This window comes from Mytilus galloprovincialis, chromosome 3 (genome assembly GCF_965363235.1).
Source record: "Mytilus galloprovincialis chromosome 3, xbMytGall1.hap1.1, whole genome shotgun sequence".
Classification (NCBI taxonomy): domain Eukaryota; kingdom Metazoa; phylum Mollusca; class Bivalvia; order Mytilida; family Mytilidae; genus Mytilus; species Mytilus galloprovincialis.
Window position 1 is genome coordinate 11,595,182 of NC_134840.1, and position 13,956 is coordinate 11,609,137.

The 13,956-nt window shown below is 32.1% G+C and overlaps 1 long non-coding RNA gene across 1 annotated transcript; it reads right to left on the reverse strand.

Moving 5' to 3' along the window:
• Window positions 1-1,480: 1,480 nt before the first annotated feature.
• Window positions 1,481-6,693, reverse strand: LOC143067187 (uncharacterized). The gene is made up of 3 exons (XR_012975873.1): window positions 6,608-6,693; window positions 2,896-2,983; window positions 1,481-2,021 (listed from the first exon to the last, which is right to left on the reverse strand). It is a non-coding gene; the product is annotated as an uncharacterized LOC143067187 (long non-coding RNA).
• Window positions 6,694-13,956: the final 7,263 nt, after the last annotated feature.

The window sequence follows — 13,956 nt, forward strand, 5'->3', positions numbered from 1 at the left end:
GACGTATCGATTGCTGTGTATTTACTGTCAAACGATGGGCACGATGTTCCTAAAACACGACGTTACACATAAAAAGCGGCGTCGAAGAGGGTTTTTGATTAATTTTTGCAAGTTTTATTCGTTTTTTTATATGTTGGTTGATTTATTTATTATATTACAAAATTTTTAAAATTTCTGATTCTGGTTCTGTTCGTTTTATGATGTCATTTTATCATAAATTACCTCAAGTTATGGAAATCTATTTAATAATGTTTACCCTTTAAGTTATTTCAACTAAAAATGCATTACTGTCGCAAGTAATGTGGGAAAGAAAGATGGGACAGAAGTAGATATAGGCAGATGTGGTACAGTTTTCCGTAAAAAAGATATTTTTTTTGAGATGTACGAAACTTTTATCATATGATGTTTAACTTTCAAGGTGCATATCATCTGTCATTGTAAAATTTCTAAATCTTAACTCAACCCCAATACAAATATATCTGACACTCTGCAAGTAAATCGAACATTTTTACCCTTGGTTAAATTTGAATAGAATTGTATTTTCCATGGTACATAAGTTGTCGAAATACACCCCTTCAATTACTTGAACCTTGGCTTGAGAATTATTTCCGCAAGTCATCTATAAACACTGGACACTTTTAATTTGCAAAACACTCATTTGCAAATCCGCCGCCGCCTCAAACAAGAGCTACAATATCATGTATATAACCAAAATGTGCGGAATTACATGGGATTCAATAATTTCATTGGTTTTATACTGTTACTTTCATATTTATTTTGCAATTTGAATTATAAAAACATGGGATTTTCAATATCCCATGGGACAGGGCAAAATCCCATGGGATTTACCATTATCCCATGGGATTTTGGTTAAATCCCATGGGAGTTTTTTTGGTCCCATGGGATTATTGTAGTCCCATGGGATATTTGTTGTCCCATGGGACAAAAAAAATCCCATGGGACTATAATTATCCCATGGGATTTTTAATATCCCATGGGACAAAATAAAATCCTATGGGATTAAAATTATAAATATATATATATAAATATAAAGTTATGTGTATGTTACAATGAATGCTGTTTGGTAGTAAAATGTTTTAAATGTATACGAGTTTTTTTTATATTTTTTATATATACATATATATAATTTTTTTTAAATTTTGTCACAAACATGTTTTTTATTTGTTTATATGACAATAAATATTATTCTTATTTTGGAATGTATAATAATAATATTTTACAGTCAAAGAATAAAGTCCTTTCACTGAAACAAAATGATGAAATTTCTAAATAAATGAAAAAATATTGTTTTGAAATCTTTGTCTTGTTTATTCTATTATGAAAAATAGAACTGAAAAAATATTTCATATTCTGACTGAATAGTTCACTCTTTTCATGAGGTAAGATTTTCTTTGTTTTAGGTTCATTGCAATACTTGTATAGGCAAACAATTTGAATTATATATAACTTTGTAGTGTACATAATAGTATGCTTATAATTGCAAATTTATAATATAAACACTTTTTGTTAAAGTTTTTGCTTTCTTTATTCACAGCTTGCTATGTACAATTATTCAGTCCACAATATAAGAGTGAAGTCAATAAATAATTTCATTCACTAGAATATTCCTGCAATTCTTAGACAAAACATTTTTTCAATCTGTTCTTCAAAGATCTTCCTCTGTACATCTTTATTGAATGGAGAGATTCAAATGAGAAGACAAAGCAAGTTTATTTGGACAACAACATTCTAATATCTTGTTCATTCGTTCCATCTTTCAATTGATAATTACATTGTTGTATTTATATGATCAAGTTCTTGTGCATCAATGATCGTGATGATATGACTCCTTTTTGTTTATAGTCATCATGTTGAAATTTCCTCTTTCAAATAAATGTAGGAAAAAACATGTTCCATTTCAAATTAATAAAAAAGTCGCACTATGGAGAAAAATATCAGCTTTAAGTTTTCCGTTCAGTATTGATCTGTGAATGATGACCATGAAAATCCAGATTTCTGACCTATAAATACACAAACTCAAAAATTATCAGTGAAGAGATCAATAAAATGGCTATTTTATCATGTTTATGATTAATATGATAAACTTTCATTTAAATATTCAAGTACTAAATTACAGAAATCGCTTAAATTTTATAATAGTTTAGTTAAAGTACAGCTTATTTAAAATTATAATAAAAAATATAGGCCACCGATGAGTTAAATAAGATATTACATTTTTAATGCCAAAAAATGGCTTTTTTGCACCAAAGGGAGATAATTTGGAGCTTTTTCAATGATATATGCATTTTAAAAGTCATCTGGGGCCAAACCGAATTGATTGTTTTGAATGATTTGGTGTACCATATGATAAAGATATAAATAAATTGAGTTATGAAAAAAAAATATTAAAACATTTTTCTGAAATTGTTATACCCTAGAGCCTCCTTAAATGTCATTTGATCTCTATTGGAGAAATGTCTCATTGGAAATCAGACTGCTAAGTGTTTCTTATTTTTATATCAACCCAGCCATATTATACCTGTCTAATATCAGGAGCTTGTACATAGTTCAGTGGTTGATGTTGGTTCATACCCGTCATTTTTATTTTTCATAATTTTTTGTTTTTATAAATTAGTCTGGTATATTTGACGTTTGAATTGATGCTCTGTTTCAAATTTGGTTAGTGTTGACTTTTATAGATTACTATAACTTGTATAGGGTATGGGTTTTCTCATTACTTACAGGTCATCAATGGCCTCTAATAAGTAATTACAATGCTTACATCCACTAAATTGAACTCTGATGGATAGTTTTCTCTTTCATCATACCACATCTTATTTTAATAAATATTTAATTATTATTCAAGAACAAAATTTTTTATAACAGTGGACTTACCATTTAGGCTTTGTTGACCTCTGTAAATCTTATTTTGTTGATAATTTCTTCTGTTTATAGTTTCCCCTTTATCTTTCATGTTCTTGCCCTACACATAAAAGGGTAAACATCATTTAATGACAAAAATAACTACTACATGTATTACATATTAGTAGGCAACTGAAAATTTTGTCCTATTTGTATATAACATCAACTTACTCATCATTCTTGCTGTTCAATATCATGAATATTATCATTATTCTATGAATATGAGGTCACAGTAAAATTAACCTTGGCAGGCAGACATCTTTTTTTATATGATACCTTGTAGTCATTCCATACAACAAGTAGACCTATGCTTAAAAAATCTAAGGCCAAAATTAAAAATATGTTTGTTTCCCCTCCCCCCATACGGGTCAAAAATAAGCGCCCGGGTCAAAAAATTATTTTCCACAAAAAAATCGAAATTATTTTTTTCCTGAAAATAATTTGTTTCCATTTTTGGAAAGTGCTTGAAAGCAGAAGGATTGATAATCTAAATAAATACACTCAAATTGAGCACAAACAACTGATAAGTGGCCTGGACTGGACAAGTCAAACCATTCATGTGACCATGCTATGACAATCACATCCAGTTAAAAAAAACTAGAGGCTCTCAAGAGCCTGTGTCGCTCACCTGTTAATGTGTTTACTGATGTCGGCCATCTTCGTTGGTAGGCGGGGTCATTAGACACTTTTTTTTTAAATAGATACCCTAGTATTATGATTGTGGCCAAGTTTGGTTAAATTTGGCCAAGTAGTTTTAGAAATGATTTTTATACAAGTTACAAAAATGACGAAAAGTTGTTCAATATTGACTATAAAGGGCAATAACTCCTTAAGGGGTCCTCTAACAATTTTGATCATGCTGACTTATTTGTAGATCTTACTTTGCTGAACATTATTGCTGTCTACAGTTTATCTCTATCTATAATAGTATTCAAGATAATCAAAAACCAAAAACTGCAAAATTACCTTAAAATCACCAATTTTAGGGCAGCAACCCAACAACAGGTTGTCCAATTCAACTGAAAATTTGTGAGGGGATATATCTTATTCTGATGGACATTTAAATCTTGAAAGATTTGCCCTAAATGTCTTAGTTTCAAAGATATAAAGCAAAAGCTGCATTTTACCACTATGTTCTAATTTTAGCCATGTCGGCCATTTTGTTTGGTAGGCTGAGTCATCGGACACATTTTTTAAACTACAAACCACAATGATAATTGTGGCCAAGTTTGGTTAAATTTGGCAAAGTAGTTTCAGAGAAGAAGATTTTTAAAAAAGTTACAAAAAATTATGAAAAGTTGTTAAAAATTGACTATAAAGGGCAATAACTCCTTAAGGGGTCGAATGACAATTTTGATCATGTTGAATTTTTTGTAGGTCTTACTTTGCTGAACATTATTGCTTTTACAGTTTATCTCTATCTATAATAGTATTCAAGATAATAACCAAAAACTGCAAAATTTCCTTAAAATAACCATTTCACAGGCAGCAACCCATCAACAGGTTGTCCGATTCGTCTGAAAATTTCAGGGCAGATAGATCTTGACCTGATCAACAATTTTACCCTAAATGCTTTGGTTTTTGAGTTATAAGCCAAAAACTGCATTTTACCCCTATGTTCTATTTTTAGCCATGGCGGCCATCTTGGTTGGTTTGACAGGTCACGCCACACATTTTTTAAACTAGATACCCCAAGGATGATTGTGGCCAAGTTTGGTAGAATTTGGCCAAGTAGTTTCAGAGGAGAAGATTTTTGTAAAAGTTTACAGACGACGGACGCAGGACGACAGACGACGAACGCCAAGTGATGAGAAAAGCTCACTTGACCTTTCAGGTCAGGTGAGCTAAAAAAAACCTGCCTTCCTGGACTGTTTACAAAGGGTAGACCCGGGGAGGGGAAACAGACATTCTTTTAAATGTGGCCTGATAAAATGACAAAACCAAGAAAACTTCTCATTGACCAAAGAACAATAAAATGCAGTCATGGTTTATATATGAATCTGCCATTCAGACATGCACACCTTACAATTGTTTCATATCTACCAAATATAATCTACCTGTAACTTTAAACATATGATAAACTGACAAAACAATGCAGTGTTTCATTGACCTATGAACCATGCATGAAAATGAGGTCAAGTTCATATAAAATATGACAGACAGCTAAGTGCATCTTACAATTATTTCATTCACTAAATAAAGGGGCCTTATTGCTTACAGTATCCGGAAAATTGACCAAACCACAAAAACTAAATATTTTCAAAGTTCCTTATACCCTGCCAATTTGTTATGGTTGTGCCTGTTCCAAGTCAGGATCCGATAATTCAGTGATTGTCGTTTGTTTATGTGTAACATATCTGTTTTTCAATTTTTTTGTACATAAATTAGGTTGTTAGTTTTCAACTTTCAACTTGGCTATCATGTGTAAAATCATACAAGTGTTGGGAAAACAGGAAGTTGTCGAGTGATGAATCTGAAAATGCATCACACAGTATAGCTGACTTATTTAACCCTGAAACCAAATTTCAGAAATCCTTCTATTGTAGTTCCTAAGGAAAATGGGACGAAAAATATTCATCGGACGGACTGACTGACGCAAGGATGGATGGACAGACAGGGGTAAAACAGTATACCCCCCCCCCCTTTTTTTAAAGTGGGGGCATAATTTTAATACGGGGCTATAAAAACCCATGCAAGATGTCAAAACAAAAAGAAGTAACCTAATTCTTACTTGTTAGGGGCTATTTATTTATTGTCCGTTATACATATAACAATACAACATATTAAAGGTCTGTAGAGCTTTTATCCGACATACATATATATGACAAGCACAATACATTTGTACATGAAACATAAAGCTCATCACTGAGATAGTAGTCTCAGATAGAGGGAGGCGGGGTCAACCAAACTCCCCTATTCAATCTGAATGCAGGACAGAAAGTCACAGTCAAAAAGTCACACACTGTCACAGGACAAAAAGTCACAATTTAGTTTTGTATTTTTCTTGAAGTTTTATACATGAACATGATATAGCAACTTTAAATTAAAATTTATTAAAAACAAATAAAATCAGTGCATTAGGTTTGTGTGCAGCTTTTGATTACATTTGCACGCATTTTTTAACATGTAAATATAAAAAAAAAGATATAGTATGATTGCCTTTTACAGCTGACTATGCGGTATGGGCTTTACCTCGGGCTTTGCTCATTGTTGAAGGCTGTTTGGTGACCTATGGTTGTTAATGTCTGTGTCATTTTGGTCTCTTGTGGACAGTTGTCTCATTGGCAATCATACCATACCTTCTTTATATTGGCTTATGGTTGAAGGCCGTAAAGACCTCTAGTTGTTAATGTCTGTGTCATTTTGGTCTCTTGTGGACAGTTGTCTCATTGGCAATCATACCACATCTTCTTTTTTATATTATGAACAATTTCCTAAAATTAAAAATGAATATATGTAATAAAGAAGATATTTCAAAATCTTTTTTCATTTATATTCAATCAATTGTCAACAAATTGTTTGTGACTTTTTGTCCTATTAACTTTGTTACTTTATGCCTGAGTTTGACATGTGTTTGACTTTTTGTCCTGTGACTTTTTGTCGGAATGTCCTGTGACTTTCTGTTTTTGCAGAAGTCCAGGGAGTGTTAAAAAATCACATGTGCAAGTTGAGAGTCAACACTTACACAGGGACTACACAATACTTTTTCAGAATGTCAGCAAAAAAGAATCACTGGTGACAGGGGAGTGTAACCGATGAATTGATCCTGAATCAGATAGGATTTCCCCGGTACGTCTAAACACCGCTCAAGTGGACCTCCTGGGTGCACACATGCAGGGCATACAAAGTGCACTCATGGCAGACCCTATATAGTCGCCGTCGTATCTGCACACATGATTGATGTATATATTCGTTATAGATCGTCCACGGGGGGGTCTCAACATGGGATTTTGGGTACAGGTGTGCAGCTGGGATTTTAAAAACACCCCCCATTCATATATTGAATAATTGTGAAATCCCTACCTATACATATATTTCACAGCGAAATCATAACCCATTCATATATTTATCAGCTCAAATAGTACCTATATGCATATACTGATATATCACAATCGGTCAATTACTACCTATTGATATATTTCCTCGGTAAAATTGCACCCCATTGATATATTTGACGGATCAAAAAAGGGACCCATTCCAGCGGCACATATGTATATACCTTTATATAGGAAGAGACCCCCCCGTGAGATCGTCATACACTTCTCATTTTAGAGTTAAATTTGCAAGCAACCTCTTAAGATTCTAAAATAATAATGCTACTAAAAATATATTATTTCCCCCAATTTTCGCAATTTTTTCGCCATATAAAATATTTAGGCGACTGTGCTTTTAGTGAATATAAACGATGACGAGGCCTCACGAATAAATATAAATATGAAATATACTGGAACATCGATTAGCATAGATCGAGCAGCAGAGTAAACTTCCACATAAATCTCGAAGTTATTTACGCCGGATAATATAGACTGTGCTCCTGAATAAAGTTGTCAAATACATTAATTTGTGTTTTTTACTTCTACAAGAAATTTGATTCAAATGCTAATTACGCACCATTTGCTGAGCAGAGAATCATTCTAAGCCAGGAACCGTCTATACTAACTGATAACAGTAAGAATAGAAAGTCTCTGTAAAAAGGCAGTCAATACTAACAGAACTGTATTAACTTAATGATACATGTACATCAAGTTCCAGCACCTCACCAAGCACCCTTGCCTTGAGATGGCAAACTGGTGTGTGTCAGTATTTTAATATAAAACTGCGTAGGTTCATATCGTTTGATTCAACGTTTGTTTGGTTATTTTTTAAGGATCGTTGTAAAATTATATCTAAATCTTTGTTAAAATACGATTTTAAATTGTTCAATTCTTTCTATTTCATAATTTTGTCAAAGTCTACTTTTTAAAGTTTTAAATTTTACAGAAAAAATGAATATTCCAATTTGATTTGAAGAAAATCTTTTTGAACTGTCATGACATGGTGTTGCAAAGCTGATTACAGGTAACTATAACATACAGTAATTTTCCATTACGACAGTGCGTGTATTCTCGGGTGTGTATAACGTATAGTTTTCTAGAGAACATCCTGTCTACGTGTAATACAGATTGATGACATTATACAACATTTCTTTGGTTAAATGTGATAAGGTATCTGTGTCCATTCCCTATTTCAACACCACTAATTTTTCGAAGAAAAAAAATAAAAAAAAAAATTATATGAAATTAAGAAGAAAAGTAGCAAATATAAACTTCAGTAATTGCGCATTGCAATTGAGTAAACATAATTCCAATATTGCATGAACAAATCCGTGAGAAAACGTATATATACATGTATGAATAAAGATGTGTTTTAAAAGACCTATTGGCATTATTTCACACTATTAGAGGGGTCACGTCCAGTCATGCTTCCGTGATTCCCTATATAATCTACCATTTGTTTCCCAAGATTTAGGAGGGGGCTGGTACACACATATATATATAAATATACCTCTGCGGCGGAGCCAGCCATTTGAAAAGAAGGGGGTCTCAACCCAGGACAAAAGGGGGAGGGGGTGGTTCCAACCATATGTCCCCATTCAAATACATTGATCGTTCAAAAAAAGGGGTGGTTCCAACCCCCGAAACCCTCCCCCTGGATCCGCCACTGATACCTAGTATGCATATAATTAAGAACAGCTTTGAATATATGCATATAAAATAATGGTACGTTTAAAAACCGTTCAGGATCTCCTGGTTGCACACAGGACATTAAGTAACTTAGGACATGTATATATAATAGTAAGAGTTCAGGGTATACATTCGATAACTAACATATTTTATAATTTTGTAATTTTTGTTTTGATAAAATCAGAGACATATAATACATGTATTGAGACATATATAATACATGTGTCTCTGAAAAAATCAAACCATCTTTAAAGAAGTTATTTCAGTTTGAATCGACTGTCTTTTGCATTAGAATTCCAAAACGTTAATGTTATTTACAAATGCCAAAACCTGCAAGAAAGAAACATTTATATTCGGTGATTTTTACACTAAACGTTTTCGTAATTTGTTTTAAAAATATTAAAAAGTACATGTACATCGTTTTTTCAAGATTTGTATAGTAACTGGTTTAATTAAGTCCCCTTGATGAAATTTAAATTGCGAGACGCTAATTAATAAACTATGATCTATCTATCGGCATGCGTCGTTATTTGGGATACGTCACGGATGACCGATGGTCATATTCAATACGATATACCAATCATCATTTGAATTTGGGCAATTGATCTTTAATAATTAGGACTAATTGGTGATGGCAGAGAATAAGTCGCTGGTGATGGTTAAAAACATATAGAAGTAAACTTTGCAAAAAAAAAAGGTTTCCTCGGAAAAAATTATGAAAATATATGAATATGCTAAATAAATTTTTTTTCCGAAATAATAATTAAAGACGTTTAGAAATAACAAATTTTCACAGTTGGGAAATTTTCAATTCAAGTTATTTCATTTTGAAAACGTTGAAAAATATAGATCTTATTATATGTTAAATGTGGGCCGCTTGGAGATCAACTTGTGAAACCCTGCATAATTAGGGTTTGTCTACTTTCGTCTTTTTATATTACCAAACATTCTATAATCAAGGATTTGTACAAGGCCTTGTTATAATGAATATTATCGCCAATATCACCATAATTAAATAAAGAACAGATACAATATTCGCCTAAAGAGTTTGCCATCTAACAATTCAAAATGAAATGTTGAGTCGAAACTGAGGTACCAAATCTATAAAAAGAATCACTATTTTAGTCGAAATTAAACTGTATATAATATTCTTTTTTTCAAAACTCCTGAAATAATTTAACATTAACTATAGAGAGCTTACATATGCAAATCTGTTTAAAAGTATGTGAGCGTAAATAAAATTTGTTTATTACCCCCCCCCCCCTTTTTTTTCCTTCTATAAAATTTAATTGTAAACGATTTTCGTTCTTAATTTGTGTTTGCTCATTAACTGGGGTTCATGCTGTCAAAAAAAAATAATGTCTCCTTGTGTAAAAGTTATTGATAAGAAAAAATTGAAGCTTCCAGAAGAATAACGGTACGTCTAAACACCGCTTGAAGGACCTCCTGATTGCACTCATGACATACGAAGTGCACTCAGGACCCTTTATAGTCATCGCACACAGGATGGATGCATATATTCTTTATACGCTTCTTATTTTAGAGTTAAATTTGGTAGAATTTGTAATTCTTAGAAAATAATAAGGGCACGTGTCACTGATTACACAACTACTGAGTCATGAATTATCCAATCAACAAAATTAATTGGATTATCTTTATTGTTGTTTTATACATTGTGTTGTTAGTACAGTGTGACCATGCGGGAAGTAATATTGTGACGTCTAGAATGAATATCACGATGTTTTAAGATTTTCGTCTTTTATTAAAATTTCGTTCCATAAATTTTTAAGTTTTATTCTTAATTTTATTATCACGTCCTGGACCAGTAATTAATTCTTTGCACGAGTTTGAAAAGGGAAATAATTATAAATGTTCATACTTTAAAAGAATTTATATTAATTAAAGTTTTGTATATGGAATCCGTTCTAAACGGTAAAAGCCGTACTTTTCAAACAATCAAACTCATATACATGTAGTTAGATGTTATTTCTCATTTTTATCGAACTTGTCCAGGAATTTTATTTTTGAGTTATACCAAGGATTTGTATTGTAAGTTTAAGAAATCCGTTTTTATTAAGTTTTTTTTCTCTAATTAAAGTCGTTTTGTCCAGTTTCACAAGCCTGAAACGAATTTCAATGCGAAAATAAATTCTGAAAATGAACTTGTCTCCGTTTTAGTCTCCGTTTTTTGAAAATTATGATATTTTGGGTATAATTATTTCTAAAAAATATGTAAGTTAGATTGTAGTATCGAGAAATTTTAAAAAAGAAGATGTGGTATGATTGCTAATGAGACAACTATCCACAAAAGACCAAAATGACACAAACATTAACAAAGAAAGACTATTTCGAAGACAGTTTATTGACACGAAATCCGTTCAAACCACGACTAAGTCTTCGTGCACAGATTTCCGTTAAGGTTAAACTGAATATTGTACATAATTGTCTTCTCTTGTATAATGGTTTGTTGAGAATAAAGATATACAAATGTAATAAAATTTGATATTCAGTCAACATTGTGTTTGTTTAAAAACTTGATTTAGAGAGAGAGATAGAGAAAAGAATCACACTGAAAAACAAAAATCGAACTTGTTACAGAAAAAAAACGCAACTATAAAATAATTTTCTTTATTCGTGAACTGCAAAACACAACAAATTAATTTACCCGTCATCATGAAAAATAAACTGAAAAAGCACATCGAATGAGATATATGTTTTATTTTTTCTATATGCAAATTCATGTTAAAGGTAAAACTGAACTAAACAATACAATTCCTAAAATGTAAATGATAGACAACATAGACGTATTTTATCTAATTTTAGAAATGGATCTCTACCTTTAGCTATAGAGACAGGTCGTTACACCAAGCCAAAAACTCTTCTTAATGACAGAAAATGTAAATATTGTACAGTTGATTGTGTAGAAGACGAAAAACATTTTTTAATGCATTGTGAATTTTATTCAGATCTGCGATATGATCTTTTTATGAAAGCAAGTGCAATAAACCCAAATTTTTACGATTTTAGTTATGATGACAAATTTATCTTTCTGATGTCACATGACTGTATACAACCCTTTTTAGCAAAATCTTTATATTTTATGTTTAACCGCAGAAAATATTGTGTATAACGGAATGTTTTTTCTTTAAATGTGATGTAAAAGTTTTATTTATTCATTTGTAAATGAATGTTAGAATAAGTTTTAAAGCAAAAGTGTCTCATAAGTCAGTCATGGCTGGATACCGATATTTTAACTTCGATTTAAATTTCTTATTTGTATTTTTATACTTATATTATTATGTATGATATTGTTCAGTATCGGTATGTGACACTATAATAAAATATTCTGTCTGTCTGTCTGTCTGTCCTAAAAAACAATAAAGATAATCCAATCAATTTTGTTGATTGGATAATTTATGGCTACATTAGAAAATGCCTGTACCAAGTCAGGAATATGACAGTTGTTATCCATTCGTTTGATGTGTTTGGACTTTTGATTTTGCCTTTTGATTTTTGATTTTCCTTTTTGAATTTTCCTCGGAGTTCAGTATTTTTGTGTTTTTACTTTTTTCAGTAGTTGTGTAATCAGTGACACGTGCCCTCATTATTTTATAAGAATTAACATATCTATCTAAGTTCGATTCAGGCGCGGATCCAGAGGGGGGAGGGGGGGTTGGAACCCCCCCCCTTTTTTAGGCCGATCAATGCATTTGAATGGGGACATGTAGTTGAACCCCCCCTTTTTTTGCCCTGGGTTAGGACCCCCCTTTTTAAAATGGCTGGATCCGCCCCTGCGATTTCAACTTCTACCAAAATTTAACTCTAAAATAAGAAGCGTATAACGAATATAAACATCCATCATGTGTGCAGATATGATTACGGTAATGGGTCCTGAGTGCACTTTGTATGTCCTGAGTGCACTCAGGAGGTCCTGAGCGGTTGTTTAGACGTACCCGAAGAATAAATCATTTCCTGAACCTAAAATACATTTATCTGTAATTAAAGAAAATTCGCCTAAAACATTCTCTCATATAGTTAAACAATCAATTGTAAAATAATTAATTCAACGTCGGACTTTCTGTCTGTTTACTAATACTTTTCTTGTTCAGTTTAGTTTATACCCGGAAATAAGTACTTTTTTTAGGAAAATTTACAATTAAATGAACGGAATTAAGTACTTTTTAGGAAAATTTACAACTCAAATTTTCAAAAACAAAATTCTACACTTTTTACCTAGCTGGATGTTTTTCTCTGTCTCGAAGCCGCAACCTTTGACCCCGTATCAAACGTAGCGACCAACACCTCACATGACGTATTCTCGAAGTTGAGGTATTGACAATATACAATCACATTTATCAATCACATTTATCAATATACAGCAAGTAAGTAATTTGGTGTTGAATGCCAGTAGATCAGAATTTGTTAATTGAACTTTACCTGTTTAAGGGGCACTAGCTGCCAAATTCATGTTCTTCATCGATTTTAATAAAATTCACATAACGTGTATATAGTGTTGAATTGTTTATTAAAATGTTGCGCACAATCTTGGCTGATATGCATAAAACCATTATATTTCATGACACTGCATGAAAAAGAAATTGACTTATCGCATAATACCAGAACCAGAGACATATATATTGTATCTAATATCTCTGCCAGAACTAAAAAATAAACTACAGTAATTCCACATACACATAAGAGGGTATGGATGTAAATTAACAGAATAGAGAACAAAGGACAAAGAAAAAAAGGAATAAAGAATAGTGAAAGAAAGAGAATAATGGAAAAAAGTGTAAGTTATTAAAAATATAACTAAAACAAGAATGTGTCCCCAGTACACGGATGCCCCACTCGCACTATCATTTTCTATGTTCAGTGGACCGTGAAATTGGGGTAAGAACTCTAATTTGACATTAAAATTAGAAAGATCATACCATAAGGAACATATATACTAAGTTTCAGGTTGATTGGACTTCAACTTCATCAAAAACTACCTCGACCAAAAATTTTAACCTGAAACAGGACGAACGAACGGACGAACGAACGGAGGCACAGACCAGAAAACATAATGCACCTTTGCTATCGTAGGTGGGGCATAAAAAGAAGACAGAAAAAAAAGACACCCCTCCGAGACGAGCCTTACATGCACTGTTATTACCCAAGGTTAATTTTACGGGGGCTCATTTTATTTTGGCTTAGAAATAAACATAATTGACAAGTTTCCTTCCCCTGCATTCTCGATCCCACATGTAAATAGCACGGTGATTTCAAAAAGACATTGATACATTATTACAACACTTGCCGTATTGAA